This window comes from Python bivittatus, unplaced genomic scaffold (assembly GCF_059951505.1).
Source record: "Python bivittatus isolate LINGU-HERP-01145 unplaced genomic scaffold, Pbiv_v1 ctg000610_np1212, whole genome shotgun sequence".
Lineage (NCBI taxonomy): Eukaryota > Metazoa > Chordata > Lepidosauria > Squamata > Pythonidae > Python > Python bivittatus.
In genome coordinates, this window is record NW_028277088.1 from 7,030,004 (window position 1) to 7,046,309 (window position 16,306).

A 16,306-nucleotide genomic window follows, 5' to 3' on the forward strand; every position below is an offset into this window, starting at 1 on the left:
AGCTCTTCTGGAATTTGGCATTGCTCTTGGGTAGAGCCCAAATTCCTATGAAGTCATGTTAAGGTCCAACAGGTGTCCTGTCAAACTCTTGTTGTGCTTCAATTGTTTTATTTGATTTATTTTCTTCCATTTGGCCTTTGTCTTTCAAGCACTGCTTTATTGTGGGCATTGTTTCACCCATATTGTTTTTTCACGTTTGCCTAGAATACATTTTTTGGTGGCAACCTCTCCTCTGTTACTGTAGCTCTCTGCTCAGCTCAAGGGTCCATTTATGGTGGTTTCCACTTTCTTTAAGTTTTCACATTATTCCTTTTTTTATCCACGTGTGCATTTTCCACAGTGGAATTTTCCTCCTTTATCACCTGCATTTTTGTAGAGTACTTATTTTTTCATATTTGGAGGAAAGTTGATTTTTTTATTTGTCAAAACCTCTTTTTCTTCAGCTCTTTCCCCTGTTTTTCAATGTCTTATCATCCTGGAGCTAAGTTCTCCTCTTATTCCAAGGCCTTTTCAATTTCCAATTGTGTTTTATTCTTGTTTTCCCCCTTGACTATGCAACAGTTGAGAGAATTTTAGGACTCTTGCCCCATTTGCTGCAGGACATTTTATCTAATCTAATTGTCTGATTTCATAATCCATCTCTGGCTTCTCACAGGATCAGATGATCCAAGTCCTATCTGGCATTTTGAAATCTGCTGTTCATTTGTGTTCAGTTCCTAAGTCCTGGGTGCGTAACAGCAGTTCCTTCAGTCCAGTTTCCTGCTTCACCCAGTGAGAAACCAGATGTCTCTGGGAAGCCCATGAACACTTCATGACGGTAATCATCTATCTCCTATCTGAGCATTTTAGATCCTCTGTATTTAGGACCAGGAGAGGGAGCATAAGAATGAATGAACTATGGCTGCCATCTCACCTGTATCTGTCGCTATCTCATGTTGACTTCCACAAGCGGAAGGGTGAACCTCCAGGGCAGAACCTATTTGAGTTGAATAGTCTCCCTGCAGAATTTATAGCCTCGAATCCCCAAAGGTCCTAGAGAAGAACTTCTTGCTGCAGATGTATACCCTCCAACCATAGAGCATGTCACTGTTTAGATATGGCCCATCAACGCTGCATCAAATGATTATATTGTGGCTAAGGGATAAAAATGATTGGGTTTTGGGCTGGCTTGTTTTTGCTTTGGGAACGTTCTACTTTCTCTCCCTTGCTTACATGAAAATGTCATTGAATGGAGGCCATCTCATCAGCACGTCTTTATACAGTTGTCAAAAACACAGGCGTATAGTGATTTTTAATCAGCCTGCCAGACTGGCGTATCACTAAGAAAGATGAGGGTTTGAGCGTTGTTGTTTTTTTAATACTCAAGATTTGTACTGTTCTGTAACAACTGTAAGACAGATGCTCAGGGTGGCTGGAAAATCTGTCCTATTAGGGGGAAAAAGGAGGCAGTAGCAGAAGAAAGATGTGCTTAAAATTAGGAGCCCTATCCCGTGTCGTATTTGCCCGCTGTGAGTAGTGCTTGTGGTTAAGGATGAGTGTCAAATATATCTATGGTCTCATGCTCTTGGAAATTCATAGGCAAATGGAATCAAGCTAGAGTCCAAAACAGTGTTTCTTAACCTCAGCAACTTGAAGAAGTGTGGACTTCAACTCCCAGAATTCCCCAGCCAGCATGGCTGGCTGGGGAATTCTGGGAGTTGAAATCCACACCTCTTCAAGCTGCTGAGGTTGAGAAACACTGGTCCAGAAGATCCTGCTGGGGGTTCATTCACAGCCTAGGAGGAAGGGAAACAGGATAGTTGAAGGGCAACCCAAGGATAAGCTGGGGAGGGTAAGATCAAGAATCAAGTTCCGATAGGCTTAATCAAGGTAGCAGCAAGATAGTCTGCAATGAGGTGTGAGTTTTAAGGCTTCGGGATTGCAAGGCACAGATGTCACATATTTTTTTCCAGCATCTGCCTGTTCTCAAGAAGAGGCATTTATATCCAAAACTCCAAGACTTTGCCCAAGCTGAGCTGGCATTAATCAACTGTAATCAGGATGCCCTTTCCTGAGTAAGTTCTACATATCTCAGCTGTCTGACTAATGTTCCTGAGGACTTAGTACTATTACATTGGGATCTGTATCAGGGTTTTGGGCTGTGGTGCCAAAGGTTATGGGGCTCAGCACCAACCCAACTTCAATGTTGAGAATTAATTCTTCAGTTTCAGGAGCTCAGCAGACTTTTCCTGTAACTTAGGTGAGGACTTGCCGGAGGGGGCCCTGACAAAGTGGTGTGCACTTTAAGAAATTGCTTCCATTTAAAGAGAGGGCTCACAATTTAGAAGGCTTTTATTTATTTATTTATTTATTTATTTATTTATTCCCTTTGAGTCAGTTTTTGATTCCGGGAGACTGCCCGGAGAAGTCCCTGAAGTTTTCTTGGCAAGGTTTTTCAGAAGGGGTTTGCCATTGCCTCCTTCCTAGGGCTGAGAGAGAAGGACTGGCCCAAGGTCACCCAGCTGGCTTCGTGCCCAAAGCAGGACTAGAACTCATGGTCTCCCAGTTTCTAGCCTGGTGCCTTCACCACTACACCAAACCGGGTCTTTTTCTGTTATGTCTACCCCACTTTTTTCTATGGTGGCATTCAAAGCTTTTTACGCTAGACCTCCCAGGCAGCTTCCTACAAAAGCGGTGATTTGTTAAATATCCCTTCGCTTCAGCAAGGCTTCTGCATGATGCGCCTTCCTCCCAAGTCCTGGGGCTCATGAGAAAGCTGCTAAACAATCTGACATTTCCTTGCTATTTAAACCTGCTGTTTTCTTTGCCTATGACAAGATATAATGTCTCTAGGAATTAATTGCGGTAAAGAAATCAGAGACTGGTGCTTGTAAGAACCTATCTAAATACCATCTCAACCTTGATGCTGCTGTCTAATAGGATTTCAGGGGTATAATGCTATCACTAACCATTTTATACAGATTGGATCTAAATTATAGCATCAAGGACAGCACTTTCGCCCTTGCGTACATATATATATAACTGAAACAGGCTTCAAGGGCAGACAGTTCTGTGTAGCTGCTGAGTTTGCCCCAAAATCAAACTTTCCTATACGGAGGATGTTGAGAATAAGTAATGCAAAAGACCTCACTTCCTTTTTCAGCACATTTCTACTGACGAAGGGACATAGCAGAAGGTTCAGAGCATGATTCCAATTTCATGTTTTTATCTCCTACAGAAGAGAGTGCATAAGGATGAATGCATGGGTAAATGTTCACAGTTCTCCTTTATAATGTGCTAAAATAATTATCCTTGCATAGATAATTATGCAGAAAAGAGAAAGCATCTGCCGGGCAGTACTTGGAGTCAAAGCTCATTGGGCCCTTACAGCACCCAGAAAGTACAGCAAAATAAAGGTTTTGCATGACATTTGCATATGCTGGTTTATATGCAACTTTTGAAATAATTACAATACATTTATCCATAATGGGGAAGAGTGAGACTGAGTAACTAGAACTCTGGGAAGATTTGATTTGAAGAGTCCAATCAAAGATAATTCAATCAAATCGTTCCTTGGAATTAATGCGTCAAATTGTATTAGGTGTCTCTGAATTGATTCAAAGATTCAGTGGAATTTGGCCATGTGAGCGTATATTTTTGTTGTATCAGACTGAGTCAGAGCAACTCAGCTGTTCATGTTCAACTACAGATTTAACTCAGGTCTTAGTTGGCGCATATGAAGTTGACTTATATGCCCATTGGCTGGTCTATTATTCTGTCACTAGCTGTTGGCAAACATCATCAAGGCCTTCTATCATTATCATAAGCTGTGCTTCCAACACAGGATGTCTTCAAAGAAGCATCTATCTTCCCACACCCCTTCAATATAAAAATTATTCTCTGGAAGGTAGGAACCAGGACCTATCCTCATGGTTATAGAAACTGAGCATTTCAACTGAGACCACGTGGTCAGTTCAACAACAGGAATGAATGGATGTATAAGAACATCCACCTTATGCTTCACTGTTCCATTCCAATGGCCGCATTTCATTATTCACTATATTTAATCTATCCTTACAATGTCACAGAAGATGCAGTGGCACAGCTCCTTGTGGCAAGCATACACAAGAGAAGATTTGTTGGGTCATGCCTTTTAGATCAGGTGGTACTTCAATGGTGCCCCTAAAAATATAATTTCAGATTACCAATACGGTTGTTTACACAGTTGAATTGCTCTTGAACACAACAAAGCCAAGGTGTCTTGGTTTGTCTGAAGGAATGCTCCAGTTACTCTTTGACTAAGTCAACTCTCCAAAAAAAAATGAGTTTACTTGACAAGAGACCAGTGACTCTCTCTCCAAAGAGACTCAGAAGCTATGTTTTAAAAGTTTTAAATCTCTTTGAGAACAATACATGCATAGCATAAAGAAATGTTTATTATAGCAGATCAGCTTTGCAATCGCCTAATGAAATTTCTGGCTTGGAATCTGTTTGCTTTTCAAAGTCAGACAGGTACATGTTAACTTTGTTTGAGAGATGACTGACAGTTTAACAACTCTATTTCTTGTGGACACTGAATGTAAAGTAGCTACGGTTGTATTATACTAACCAAGTGTGTGTGTGGGGGGGGGGGTAGTTCTGGAGTTAAATGCTGCAGTTGATAACTGGAGAAGTATTATTCTCTTGTAATTATAATAATATAACTAATGATTTAATAGAATTGAGGTTCGAACTTGATCCATTTTGTACTCCCCAACAGCAGTTCCCCTTTAAAGTGGAAGTATTTTTCTATTGTATCATTTAACCACCCCTAAAAATAGACTTGTGAGCGGGCAGATCTAAACATAATAGTGCTATTATTAAAAGTAACAAGAGCTCCTGAAAGGGTTTGCTGACAAGATGGAGCATTCAGTAGCTGAAAGGAAACAAATCTTCCTATAATGATGAAATATAAACTCTGGTTGCACTATATAGGGATGAGAAAAAGAAAGCAGGTCATTTTTAAAGTTTTAGTGGTAGCATAAAATGAACCTCCTGGATTTGAATGTTCCATACATCAATAGTTTTATTACCAAATCATTTAACCTCTTTTAATAGCAGCACAGAGCAATCTCTCATGCTCAAATCCCATCTGAAAAAGAATGAAACCCTGGATACATTGAAGAAACATCTCATGTGCATTTTAATGCACATCATAAACACCGACCTGATCTTCTAAATCAGTTCCTGCAGGGTTGACAAGGACTGTTACACAGTTATGGGTTGCCTCTGCATACAGATTCATCCACAACTATGCCTAAGTATCTTTCAGAAAGATTCAGCCATCTGAACTGGATGGGATAGTACAGGAATGAAGAGCACTGAAGATCTTTCCTCATTACCTGAATCTAAAATTTATACCCTTTCAGCACTTCAATTTTAGAGAGAATTCTATTGGTTTCATTATTTTTCAAAACTTTCCCTATAGAAATGATTTCATTCTATGGGTTAACTCCCCCCCCAACAAATCATCTCCATTTACTCATTAATCAGAAATAAAATATGCATTTATCTTGATTCTCCCCACTGAGTAAAGGCTTAGCTAATCTTGGCTGAGCTCAAAAAGTTCAACAGGATTAAAGTAGGTTCATTCTCAGATGGGCAATCACTAGAAAATCCCAGACCTTTAAACCATAGGGAAGTTAAAAAACATTCCAGAAGAAGACAATGGGAAATGCTTCCTTATTGTCCCCAAGATGATTCCTTGGGTGCACCCATAGTCATAAGAAGTTGAGCTTGTTTCAAAGGATGCAGAGGAAGCAGTCTACTTTAAATCACCATGACCATCCTTTGAGGACTATGGCTGCAATGGTATGTGGGAATGACCTTGGGAGACAGGAAGAAGAGCTGCAGGCTAGACAAGGGTCAGATAAGAGGCAGCTGAGTCCACAGATGGAATGGGGAAATGGCAATCATCTCAGAAGGGACCCTCCCTAGTTTCTTGGGCTGTAAAGGCAAGTGGGGAGAGATGTACCTTCAGACTTGCAAGATTCTGTTAATATTACCTTACAATAAAGTTAGAGCTGGTACTTCTGAGCGTGCTTCTTGTCTGGACTACCTCGAAGGGCTGACAATGGCAGAGTGTAATGCAAAACCTGGCTGTGGTCAAGGTCCTTTCTGGTAATAATCTGATAGGAAACACTGAGCATAGGATTCTTTGGTCCAACCAGGCATATTAACTTGAATAGGGGCAATAAAATCTTCACCAAAATCCCTACACTGAGGCCTTCTTAACAACAAGTCAACCCCCATCTCGATCTCCTCTGTACCACATAGGCACAAGTGCTACAGGAATGGGGTTGGGGAGAATCTGCTTTTCAGCAGGGCCACAGCAAAAGCCTGGCTCTGATTAGAGGCGATAAAATTAGAGATCGATTCTGCTGAATGGTGCCTCCAAGAGCTAATAATTGAACATGTGGTCAAAGTATTCCCCTTCCCCCCCCCCAAAAACACACACACACACACACACACACACAAAGCAAAGTTGTTGCAAGGCCAGCCTTTGAAGAACAGGCCAGTGATTTTGAAATTATTTTAATTAAATTGTAATATTTCACTCTTAAATGGAAACTCATGACAGAAGATCAAATAAAACCTTCCTAGCCTACATCTTTACCCAGGAACTGGGTAAATATGGTGCAACTGAATGTCCTTTGAACTGGAGATATCAGCTAAAAATTACCGCTCTTTGTGGTAGTGTTTACTAAAGGGAGCTAACGAGACAGCCACTTTGGTGTAGTCCCTCTCTCTCAGCCCTAGGAAGGAGGCCAGGGCAAACCACTTCCGAAAAACCTTGCCAAGAAAACTAAAACTGCAGGGATTAGCCCAGGCGGTCACCAGGAGTCAAACTGACTCAAAGGCGCACGCGTGCACACACACACACAGAACAGAACAGCAAATGAGACCATGCCTTTTACTGGATTAACAACTTTAAATTTAATTTAATTTAATTTAAATTAACTTTAAATTAAATTAAAAAGAGAGAGAGAGAGCCAGTTTGGTCTAGTGGCGAAGGCACCAGGCTAGAAAGCAGGAGATGGTGAGTTCTAGTCCCGCCTTAGGCATGAAAGCCGGCTGGGTAATTTTCGGCCAGTCCTTCTCTCTCAGCCCAATTCACCCCACAGGGTTGTTGTGGTGGGGAAAGTAGGAGGAGGAAGGAGCATCAGGTATGTTCGCCACCTTGAGTTATTTATAAAAATAAGAAAGGTGGGATAAAAAAATCTAAAAAACCACCCCAAGGGTTCTTATTTTACAGACTCAGTCGCACAGTTTCGTTACACAAAAACCCTTTTGCATGCAGACCCTTTTGTTCAGAGCTATAGGACTTAAGTAAACGTCAGAACAAAATCAAAGTTTGTCCAGCAGAGTTACCTCTCAGGTTTGGCCTGAACAAGTAAGAAGCCAGGACACGTGTCTGAGATCTGCATTACTTGATATTAGTAGGGGTGGGCTTTCCAAAGAGGTCATGCCAGGGTTATCTTCTGCAAGGGAGAAGAGATGGACATAAGAAAAATATGATTGTTGTAGTGCTCAGTCAGGAGTAGGCTGTAAAGGCAGGGTTTTTTCTTCCCAGCAGAAGTGAGAGTAAATTTTCTGGAGATATTTGCTTCAGGCTGTAAGAGAGATTACAGCAGGACCCAACTGTACTCAAATCGATGGAATGAGGTACGCGTTCCTGAAACTATGCATTCAACCCTTTGCAAGTGAACTGCAAGACCTACCGCCAGAATAAAATCATCCAGCTAAAGTTATGTGCCTGCATACATGTGCTCAGGCTATGCAACGCTTCAAAAGGATGCTTGTTGTTGACGATGCTTGAAGCAAATCATTATGAAGCTTCTTCATAAAACAGCACAATTTCTGCACGCCCAAAGAGTAAGGCAAAGCTGCCACACTGTTACTGGGATGTCTCTCCAGGACTTCCATTAAGTGGAACAGCCTGAGCGGCTAGAAACCCCAGATGAGAACTTCTGCACTTCTGCAGTGCATCTACAGAAGTTTCTTCTGGCCATTGGAAGTTCTGAAGTTACATGAACTTCTCAGAAGTTCATGAAGCCTCCCAGTGAGGGAACTTGTGTTATGGAAGCATAGGCTTACTATATGTAAGTATGCTTACTTTTTAAAAGACTCCTGGCTGGCTTCTTCGACAATGCTGGCTTCTTCAACAATAGGACAGGTTCAATTGTTGCCTTACAGTTGATGATTGGGATGGAGGTCAGAAGAATGCATCCTGCAAACACCTGGCGTAGCCCTTTCTGAGCCCTTAATCCCAAAAGGTTGCCACCCTTTTGATAATACTCTTAAGCGCTCTGGAGAATGGATTCAACATGTGAGACCAACATCACAACATCCTGTCCCTCTCCAGAGACGTTGGCAATGAAGTCTCAGAATTCCTGGTCAGCATGCTGGCACGGGATTCTGAGAACAGGAAGTCCCATCTTCACTAGCCAGCAACCCGTTCTAGGCAACAGAACAGGAATTCAAATGTGATGCTTGTCCTGTGAAGGGTACCATTTTCAGTGGAGATGGGAGGGTGAGATTCCAAAGACTCAAAACTCATTCTCCGCTTGTCCTCCTGGAGCTATCGAAAGCATGTTGTATAACTCTTGCATGATACAGCTGCTTCCCGTAAAATGTAAAATATTCCACGTGTAACTATGTCTCAGGATGATAAATCCTAAATAAGGTTAATTTGTCTTTTTGGAAATGATGATGTAAATGATTAACCATCTGGTATTGGGGTCTCAAGCAAACACAAGCTTTTGACTCCCTTACTTTTCCTGCCTGTAAATAGATTTATTTTTTATATTGCAAAGGATTCTGACAGTTATCAAATGGGGCTGCTTGTCTAATCTAATCAAGGCTTCTCCAACTGTCCGAGTGAACCATCTCTCACTACATCTGAAGTGTTCAACTTTAAAAATTAGTTGTACCAAAACAACCAACCAAGCCTATTTAAAAATCAATGGATCAACAAGGAGCTGCTTTACTTATTGACTCAAGATGTATTTAATTCTGCTGCTTCCTTGTTGGCAGCCCAGAAAAGAAAAACAATCTGTGTATTCTATGGTGAAGGATGCAAAGGATTTTTTAAAAGAAATAATAAAGTGGTGTTAGCCAATATAGAAGAAAAGCAAACTGAGGCTCTAGGAAAATTCTACCCAGGAGGATCCTAATAACACCAGTTAAAATTTATCATGGTCCAATCCTGTCATTCCTCTTTGAATGGATTCTGTTTGGGGAGAAAACAACAGACAGGAAAAAGATCAGTGACTACACATCAGAAGACAATATTGTCTTACCCTTCCTGCTAACTTTCTGTGAAAGAGGTGGGAAAGTTCTCTATAAATGTGACATGTAAATAAAATAAAAATAAAATAAACTTGCATGAGCAAAGTATTGTCTGGACACCAAAGAAGCAGATTGTCATTACTAGTGCACTTACATTCTCTTTTAGCAACGTGGCCTTCAAATCAAGGGTAAGGAGAAAGAGATGTTCATCTGTCGCTACCAAAGTATGCTTTTTTAAATATAAGTTTACATTTTTGTTAAACAATGGCATAATCCCAATTTAAATTCAACTTTAACAGAATCTGAATGCCAGGTCCATATTCTCCTGCCGGGGAAAGACACATCCATCTTGAGATAGAGATGAGGAATCTGATTGCTCCTCTATTCAATATGCACGGGCATTTTCTAGATGATCTTTATCTATCTATCTATCTATCTATCTATCTATCTATCTATCTATCTATCTATCTATCTATCTATCTATCTATCATATTTATATAGCCGCCCATCTCACACAAGGTGACTCTGGGCGGTGTACAACAAACTTCTGTGAACTCTGAAGGGTCTGCCCTAGTTAGTACATGGATAAGGGTCTACCTGGGAATTCTAGAACTATTGACTAGGCATGGAAGTCAAGAAAACGTCTTGGAAGAAGACAAGGGCAATCCATTTTGATAACACTGCCAAGGAAACTGTATGGATCCAGCCCCCTGAAGTCCAGTTCCACTCAAGTCCATCTTTCCTGTAATAGGCTGTTGTTGACTCTTTCTGAATAATGGATATTTATAATCTGCACTGCTTGCGTATTTGGACACAAGGCCAAAATAACAAAGCTGCCATCTGACCACGGTTTGCTGCCTTGTCTAGCGAAATTCTCTGTACCGTCTTGAGCGTGAGTACTCTAAGTAAGAGGCACAGAGTTCAATGAGACCTAGTCCCAGATAGGTTCCTATGAGGATTGCAGGCCTATATTGGGAAGAAATTTATCTCTGTCAGTAAGTATTTAAAAAGATTAAGGGCTTAAATTTTAAGCAGATTAGTGAAAATATATTCTTCCAAATAGCCTACAGCCTTTCCAACTCTGGAGAAAAAAAAAGAATATGATTATTAGAAGATTGGGAGGGCTAAAGGTTGCATTTATGTATCCATTTATCCAAAAAAATGAGATTCACAATATTGCTGTAATTATTGCTCTTGTCCACTTGGTGCCCGGGACTACAGTTCTCATACTCCCCGGTCAAGAAGGAAGTAGGTGATTACAACTCACCAGTTGTAGGGTCTGTTTATGGGATGATCTCAGAAGACGTGCTGGTGCCCTTGCAAATATTTTTTCAGTGCAGGTGGAGATAATCCTTTTCTGTCAAGCACTTCTGTACTGTGAATTTAGGGGCCGCTCCACACTGCAATAATGCATTATCTTTGTTTACAGATTGCCTTTCTTATTTTACCATTTTCATTTAATATTTTTAGAAGCTCTTAATATTTAAGAACTACAGCTGATGGGTGGATTAGAAACCGACTAAACTGTAAGAATGTTCAGACTTCCTGGAATATATGTAATTTAAATGACCAGGCTCAAATTATCCTACTCTGGACACATTAGGCGAAGACCCAGCTCCCTGGAAAAGGCTCTGATGCTGGGAAAAGTGGAAGGAAAGAGAAGAAGAGGACGACCAGCAGGAAGGTGAATTGATTCAGTTACAGTGGTGATGCGGGCACTGTTGGAAGACCTCAAAGACCAGGTTAGTAAGAGGTCATCATGGAGAAAATCTATCTATGTGGTCACTAAAAGTTGACACCAACTGGGTGGCACGTAATCATTCAGTGCAAAGACCTAGCTCTCTGGAGAAGGCTTTGATGCTGGGAAAGGTGGAAGGAAAGAGAAGAAGATGAGCACCAAAAGATGGATGGACTCAGTTACAGTGGTGATGGATACACCACTGGAATACCTGAAAGACCAGGTTAGGGATAGATCATCATGGAGGAAATCTATTTTTGTGGTCACTAGGATTCAAAAATAATTTGATGGCACATAATCAATCCATCCATCCATCAATCAATCAATGGAATATATATCATTTTTCTCTGCATATCATCTACTAGTTTTAAGGGCTAATGCTGCATACCTTTCTGAATACTAAGTAAATTTAGGCCAATTGTCCACCAGGACTTATAACATCTTCATAGCATCACCCATTGCTGAAGTGATCTATAAAGCCTGTCCTCATTATCATTATTTTGGCTCAAGAGTGTTTGGAATACTCTAGAAGATGCGGGTGGAGAAATGTCCATGGTCCATGATAAGTATCTAAATGAAGTTACCACCACACTTTTGTCCTTCCTCAAATCCTTAAATGAAGAAAAAGCACATCTATTCAACTATACAGCTGAAGCTCCATTGTGAATGACTTTTGCCCAAGTCAGAAGATTTTTTGATTTCTAATCTGTGCCATGTTTAAGGCTTATGACAAAGAATTCCCAGGATTCTAACAACCATAATTCATTTCAGTTCCTACATAGAACTCCACAATACATGATATTATGAGAGGCAAAAACATGTCAGTGAAATCAATTTCTAAAATTACAGCATCACAGAGAAAATTTGTCTTTTAGCAACTGCTAAAACATGCAAATTCAATAACATCTCAGCATCCCACCTTTACAGCTTTCTAATATAACAAATGCCAGCGTGAAATGCTCTTAATGATTGGTACATAATTTCAATAACTTTAGTGCAGCAGTAAATCACATTTTATTTTGTTCTTGAGTTGCAGGGAATGATAGCCTCAGCTGTAATAAAAAGAGCAGGATTAGCAAAGCTATTTCCTTTGGTCAATAACAAACTTGTGCATAAATCTACATGATCATCTAGGTCAGACCTCATAAACCCACGTTTCCTTCCTGTTATCAAGCTGACCATGAAAGAATTTTACAGTTTAAGAGCTGAAGAGTTTGATTTTACTCCCTTTTTATTCCCATGCATATTTCAAGCATGCTTCAAAGATTGTTGGTATGTTAAATTGATGGAGCCATCCTTGGAATGTAATAGCTGATGCTCTTGTTCTTAATGAGAGTCTTCTGTTCTCGGTATGAATAATGGGTTTTGAATGCTTTTACTATGGCCCCAAATCCTATCTTCTTCACAAAAGGAAGAGTGGAGTGGAGTGTTGGGCTGAGTTGCAAAGGAGCAGGAGATCCAAGGGAAATGAAACACAGAGGGTAAGTTTGGACCAGTCATTTTCTTTCAGCCCAACCTTCCTCACAGGGGTGTTGTTACTGCGGGGAAAAGTAGGAGAGAGTGCTAGATACACTGCTTTGAGCTCCTGAAGGAAAAGCTGGAATTCACACACACACACAAACACACATATTGTTTTTCCATGCAGGAAAAGCACCCCATGTTCCTTCATACATGTGGGATTGTCGAAAGCTGCCATTTCAATGAACAGTATTAGCAGGAAGGAGGACTTGGAGAAATGTGCTCTTATGCTGAGATGATTAAGGATGCAATATTATTGTACACCTAAATTAACATTTCCTTCAAGTCAAGCCCAAGTTCTGGTGACTTCATGGGTAAGTCCGTGTAGTTTTTTAGCAACAGTACAGAAGTGCCAATAGAAAAGAACCAAAGTGATTTGCCATTCTTTCCAGCATTTTTTTTTTAAGTTTCTTCCAGGCCAACCTACAACCCTGGGATTTCCTGGTGATGCCCCATCCAAGTAATAAACTGGTCTGACCTCAGTTTTATGAGATCAACCAAGATCAGCTAGGCCCTGCTATCTAGCCAGGCACTGTACACTTAACATTGAGAATAAGAATCCGTTACACCAGGGTTTCTCAACCTTGGCGACTTGAAGATGTGTGGACTTCAACTCCCAGAATTCCCCAGCCAGCCCTGCTGGCTGGGGAATTCTGGGAGTTGGAGTCCACACATCTTCAAGCTGCCCAAGGTTGAGAAACACTGCATTAGACCCAATGGGAATTCTGAGTAAATATACATAGTACAATTGGGAAATATATCTACAGGCTGGACTCTCACCGATCTCATGCTGATGATCCTTCTTCACTGAACTTCATGAAAATTATAGCGTAGGTATCATAAGAGTGTTTGGTTCAGAAGTGAAAAACCAATTCTGAAACTCACAAGGAAGTTTTGGTCACATAATGATCCTTCAGAATAACCAACTTCAGAAGGTTGTTGTGATCCTTGGAATAAGAGTGGACTATAAGAGGGGATTTTATTTCTCTTTACAAAGTTCCTGCGCTCTGTTCTTCTTTGGGGGAAAAAAAGTCCCATGAAGGTTACTGGGAATTTCGCTATTGATCAGGAAATGGGCAACCACATTACAGAACATAAGGATGATCTAACCTAAAGCTGAAAAGCCCCTCTTTGTCTCTTCAGTGCAAATTAAAAGAATTTATTCTGAGTGCAGTGCACGGGTATCTGCAGGGGTGAGGTCCAAAAAGCCAAAGATGGCGGCCATAACCACCTGATCAAAGCTCTGCCTGTTTTTTATGTGAGTCATGACATAGCCCCTTTGTTCCCCCACTTTGGCTGCTCAAAATCTCCTTCCTGTCCTTAAGTGAGAAGTATCTTCAAGAAGGAAAACAAAAAACAGTAGTTAAAACAAGGTTTTTCAACCTTGGCGACTTGAAGATGTGTGGACTTCAACTCCCAGAATTCCCCAGCCAGCCATGCTGGCTGGGGAATTCTGGGAATTGAAGTCCACGCATCTTCAAGTCGCCAAGGTTGAGAAACACTGAGTTAGAGACTCTTTCTTCTCTCCACATTCTGCATGACTTGCATTTTACTCTAGGAAATTAAACTAGATGCAATTATCTCCTCTGCATCTTTTCCTAAAATACTGTCATTTTCAAAGCAGGACCCCTGTGAGACTTTGTACAACTAATTCTGCTCTCCTGAACCAAAGTCCGAGCCATCTGAAAGCTGCAGTGAACTGTTAGGAAAAAATTGCTACAGACCTAAGACAACCCACCCGAATTCTTGGGTCGACAAAGGACTCAGACTACATTTATTACCTTAATGCAGGGAGGTCAAGAAAATCAAGGAAAAAATGAATAGCCGATGTGAGGGCAATCGTAAGCCATCTTCTCCGGAGACGTGGTTACTACATGCTAAAATCAGCGTAGATGTGTTAACAAGCCAGACATATGAATTCATTCTCTTGTGAGAAGAAATGTAAAACCTGCACACCATTTTGTCTCCTTGAATAAAAGCAAGGGTTTTATTTAACCCTGGGTTTATCAAACCCAGGGTTGAATACAGGTTCCATAAACCCTATAAACAGGTTGAATAAACCCTGGGTTTATCCAACCCAGGGTTGAATACGGAACCCTCTCCATGGAGCAAAGTCTTTTCAATTTCAATATGATTGATTTCCTGACCAAATCGACATATTTAAGCAAGGGGAAGAGGAAGGGAAATGATGTTCTGCAGTGTTGCGCGGGTGTCATGACGTCGCATGCATTTACGAAAAGGGTGAAGCTTGAGTCACAAGGCACAACCCTGCTTTCACCATTGTGACAAAAAGCAGGGGATCCTGCTATATCTTTCGGAATGCAACTCTAATCATTATGTGGCTGTGTTCACCCCATGCCATTAACTCGGTTGCCAAATTATCGCATTTTCTGCGGTCACATAATACACCAGTGTTTCCGACCCTTTTTGCTCTCAGGACCCCTTCCCACTTTTAAAAATTATGGAGGACTCCAAAAGAGCTTTTGTTTGTATGGGCTGTATGGATCAAGATTTACCGTATTAAAAATTAAAATTGACCCATTCGCTGCCACTACTGCTTCTCACGATGGTTTGATGGGATTTTAATATTGTATTATTTTTCAACATAGGCTGGGCAATCATTTTGATTTTGTGGACCCCTGAGAGGGTCTTGGGGGAGCCCCAGGGATCCTAGGACCATACTTCAAGAAACAGTGTAATACACTGAACCATAAACTAACACTCTGGGTCGGCATATGACAGAAAGTGTATAGTCGTGATCTCTACATAATACCTCTATTCCTTCTATATATAATATCTATTCTTTATTCTATTCTCTGTGTGTATCGTATTGTATTCTCTGTGAATCCATCTATATATGGATTTTGCTATTTTCTCTTTATTCCATGTGCATTTTATGTGCATTCTATTCTGCATACCCAAAACGTTAGACATTAAAAGAGCCGAGAAATGCAGATTGCAACCACCATTTGATGCCTCTTAGAACTGATAAACAGAAGCAGGCTAAAGACAAAATCTATCATGATTACCGAACTGGTACTAATCAACATTTTCTTTTCTTAAGAAAGGAACTGACAGATCTAAACAAGGAGAGGTTGGAGGCCAAAACATAGCGTGCAGACTTCTGAGAATCAGCAGAGATACCATGACCTGAATAGTATAAAGAATAAAACACGGTGTTGAAACGCTGGGATTCTTCAACAAAGAGCTTTTTAGAAGCTCCAAACTCCCTTTCATCCAGGAGAGGACCACTTTATCTTTCTCTCCACTTTTCTTCCTTTTCTTAGGCATTTTGTATGCGTGTGAATAAATGTGTATGCTTGTGGACTATGTTCTAATAAACTAATTAGAAACCAGTTGATTGGTGTGTGTATGTATATATATATATATATATATATATATATATATATATACACACACATATTGCAACACACAACGCACTAAGCCATAGCAAATCCTAACCTAGTTTAATATTAAAATCCTAGCACATTGAACATATGGATGGTCTTTGACCTATTAAATCTGTTGAATAAACACAGCCACAGAATCCCTATGGAGACTTGCAAAAATGAGCTTGCAAGTCTGACCGCCAGCTTGTGAAAGATCATGCTGAAATAGGGTACGGGCTTAAGCAAAATACGTGTGGAGGGAGCAAAGTTAGAGAATGAACAGAATTGCTGCATTTACTCCAAAAGACAATTCTACATTTCAGACACTTCCCAAGTTGTCCCAAAAGAAAAA

General features: G+C 40.5%; 1 long non-coding RNA gene across 1 annotated transcript; it reads left to right on the top strand.

Moving 5' to 3' along the window:
* The first annotated feature begins 714 nt into the window (after nt 1–714).
* Nucleotides 715–15,885, top strand: LOC112541844 (uncharacterized). The gene is made up of 4 exons (XR_015797818.1): nt 715–817; nt 10,913–11,051; nt 12,693–12,879; nt 15,630–15,885. It is a non-coding gene; the product is annotated as an uncharacterized LOC112541844 (long non-coding RNA).
* The last annotated feature ends 421 nt before the right edge of the window (nt 15,886–16,306 follow it).